Source organism: Prinia subflava, chromosome 4, assembly GCF_021018805.1.
Source record: "Prinia subflava isolate CZ2003 ecotype Zambia chromosome 4, Cam_Psub_1.2, whole genome shotgun sequence".
In the NCBI taxonomy this organism is placed as follows: domain Eukaryota; kingdom Metazoa; phylum Chordata; class Aves; order Passeriformes; family Cisticolidae; genus Prinia; species Prinia subflava.
In genome coordinates this window covers 39,039,084-39,043,050 of record NC_086250.1, presented here as the reverse complement: position 1 = coordinate 39,043,050, position 3,967 = coordinate 39,039,084, and positions in this window count along the sequence as shown.

Here is a 3,967-nt window from a genome sequence, read left to right as displayed (position 1 = left end):
GAGGGTTAGAATATGCATACCATTTGCAAATCATATCCTGATTAAGCATAATTTTCAACCTGGCTCCAAACCAGAGAGTGAGCAGTTGAACCAAGAGAATCAGCAGACTGACAGGCACTTACAGAGGGGAAAAAAGATGGAACACAATGCTCACATGTATGATCCCAAAACAATTGAATACCTATAAAAAGACAACTCTGAGCAAGCGATGAATAATGCCAGCTATTTTCCTATAATAGCTATGTCAGTAGGAGTTCTTGTAGATGCCCTTTGGATGCAGTTTTATATTACACTTAATCCAATCTAACTGTGAGCGCAACCGAAAGATGAGGTAATATTCCCTCTTTCCCAGCACAGGCTGTTGCCACCTTTGTTGGGAACACAATTGTCTCTTTTCAAGTCAGCCTGCAGTTACACAAGAGTTAACAAAACCTGAAATTTTGGCCTCTGAAAGCAAATATGCAGATTTGCGCCTATTTGCCATCTCATTTTGAATATAACATTTTTTTTTCTCACTTTTTGTCTGTGGAATTTTGTAAACTAAGGCATTCCAGTGGACAAGAGAATTTCTTACAGCTTAGAGTGTATGGACTTCTACCATCTGGATTATTTTAGTGGGAGAAAAATAATAAAAGGGCCTGCAGAGTGGCTCCAAGAGGATTTGGAAAGATCAAAGCCCTCAGGACTACAAGTAAAGAAACAAAACGTATTTATTGCAGTTGGACTGACATAGCTGGGACACAAGTTTATACAACAAAACATATACTGCACTTATCAACTAAGCTGAGGTCTCTTCTGGTTTTCAGGACTATCCCGATTAAACCAGGATTTTTTTATAGCTTATCTTTTCACTTTGTTGCCTCTAACATTACTGCATGAACAGTTTATGCTGATATTGAAATAAAAGTCCATTTGAAAATTTCTGCATCATTCTCAGTCTTGATTCCTCAGGAAAATTCTACAAAATTTATTTTTTAAAATATAAAAACATATTTTTGCCATGTGGATATTGGCAAAGATAGGTTAATGTTTAAAAACACTATTATATTGAAACTGGTTCTGCCACTCTTCACTGAAGCGATATATTTAAATATTTTTGAGATAATCACATACAGTACAAAGGGGTGGGAAAACAGCTCTCCCCTTCGTCTGTCAGCAGGAACATCCTAATAGAAAATGATCTAAAATTATTTGAAGAAGGTATGGAGAGTTCCGTTGGCTAACAAGACGTGTGTCACAAGCTCCTTAGAGAACCAGCTGCTGCTTTTATGTTTAAAATGAGGATTATATCTGAATTTGCATCATTAACAGCACAAGAGACCAAAGGAACAATATACAAATAAATAGGCTTTTGTGTATCCCTGAGAAACAGGGACTTCTTATGCAGAACTGCTACAGTCCCTTTTCCCCCTTCCTTTGCTATTAAGGGAGCTCAAGCTGTTGTCATCAAATGACAGAACATCCCACGGTGTGAAAGAAGAACTGAGGGAAGAGAGCAGTCCATCTGCTGCCCTTTGCTCCCATGGTTGGCTAAGGGTTTGAAGGGGTGCAATTGCTTCATGGGTAGTGGCTCCTGATGTCTCAACAAAACGTACGAGGACATTCATTTCTCCAAGACCATGTTGTACTGCCAAGAGTTCCTTCTCTCATGATCCCATTGATGATTCCAGCCCTGCTTCACCTCAGCTTCATGAATTTTACTGGGTGAAGGACGGCAACATTTTGTCTAAATAATTTTAATGTGTACAACACATAAAGCATTAACATTTTGACTGGAGTGGATCAACTCTGAAGTTGCTCCCTTGAGGCATAGTAATTCACAAAGAAGCTGTTGATGACCAGAAGAAAGAGGAAGACACATTTAGTAAGTCTATTCATGGAAAGAATGAAAACACAACAGAAAATAAATAGAACAGCCCACAAAATATTTAGTCTCCTACACTGCCTACAGAATTTGCTTAGTAATACGCATACAAGAATAAAAATTATCATAGTTTCTTCTGTAAATGACTGGACAATAAATCTAGCAAGTCAAACTATTAAAAAAGGCTCCAAAGTGGAAAAACCCCCTGAGAATGAAACACAGCATACGGGGCCCTTGGACCCTGACCATCCTTCATTATCACAAGGAGCAGAGCAGAGGCTGATGTCTTTTTTTGCCTCTTCAAAGGCCCCGGATGAGATCGTTCAAATGCTAGTGGTAATCCCTGAGGTGGTTCTGAGGTCATGATGATGACTTTTTCATTCGTACTTCATTTCCTTGTCCTTTTAAACTATCTATGGATAATACTCAGATACATATAAAACGTTCAGTTGCACACGACCTACTATCTGCTGTTATTTTTTAATCTGATAATTAGGATATCAAGGCTTAGGTTTTCTTGATTTCAGCAACTTTATTTAGCATGGCCAGGAGTGGTAACTGTCACAGTGCTTTACTTTATTCTCTAGAAGACAAGTTACTAAATCAGTTTACCATTAGGCAAGTAAGTATGTGAACTCAATTAGATCTTAATACTTTAACAGTACCTGTATGGACTGTGAGAAATCCAGAAGAATGAATTCTCCTTGCAAAACCAATCAATCATTTCATTCACCAGCAACTTGTGCATTTATAGATGTAAATATGTACTTTTAATCTGTGATCAAATGTAGTAGTGCAAATCATAATTGCAACCAACTCTAGAAGTTCAATTAAGATGTCTTGTTTGTTCCTGACTACCACCTCTAAAATGTTTTTTTCCAGTGATACTCTGAACTTTACCAAGGGCTCACAATCTGCTAGTTTGCCTAACCAGGAAACTCCAGTAAAAAGCCCTTAAATATAGTATTTCTGTCTTCCAGAATTAACAGCAGGAATGACACAAGATCTGCAGCTGATAAATTCATCACGTCACAAGCTGGATAAGAACACGAGGAATAACCCAATAACTCCATACCTGAAACACAACTAGACTGTCAGCAGGTGTGCTCCAGAACATATGCCTTGTTATGGATCTCTGATATTTTAGCTATTTTTTGGTCTGCTCCTGTTTCTTTTCCATGGGCACTTCAGTGTGGGATTGCAAGATAAAAAGAGATGATCTGCACAAAAGTCCAGACCCAAGATGAAGTCAGGACACTTTGGATGCTGATCCACACACTGTGAAGTACTCCCAGTCATGAAACAAAAAAACTGAGTCAAGCTAAAAATAACATTTTTATTCATTGAGGTGATGTTTTTACATTATTTTAATGCTTCTTATTGTCAGCTTGTGATAAAGTAAAAGAAAAACAGGTTTATTTTTGGATGTGGAACATAATGTACAAAGCAGAACATAATTTATTATGTAGAGCATTATGTGCACTGCGCTTTATGTACCAGGAGATGTAGTTTCTAAAAATCACCTTTAGCTTAAACATGGATCTGGGTAAAAGAACATTCATTCAAAATTAATTTGAAGATGTCTTGCAACCTTAACAGTTCTGAATGCACAACAGAAACCAACAAACAAAACCCCTAACACCGAGAAAAAGAACACCGCTTGATTTGACACTAATTATCTTCACTTTGTGATGTTAAAAAGAGAGCTCTGCAGCAGCACAGTAGAGAGCCCTGGCTAAATGCAGTTCGGCGTGCGTCCTTTCCGCACATTTACTGCCTCCTGAGCCCAGCGCGCCGCTGTTTTGAACACGTAGCACGGTGCTCATGTTTCAGCCGGTAATTACGGTCCTTGGCTGTTGGGCACCCAAGGCGCTGTGGCTGTGCTGCAGCTCCCTTCCTCGGAGCGAGGCAGTGCGGCACACCAGCCCGCACCCGCAGCGGCGACACGGCCTTCACCGCCCTCACCGCCGGGCGCGGCACAGCACGGGCCCGCCGAGCAGCAGCGAGAGGCGGCCCCGGCGGGCGGGGAGCGCCCGGGGCGGGGCAGGGCGGGGCGGGAGGAGCTGCCCTCCGCCCGCCGCCGGCGGAAGCCTCGCCGCGCCG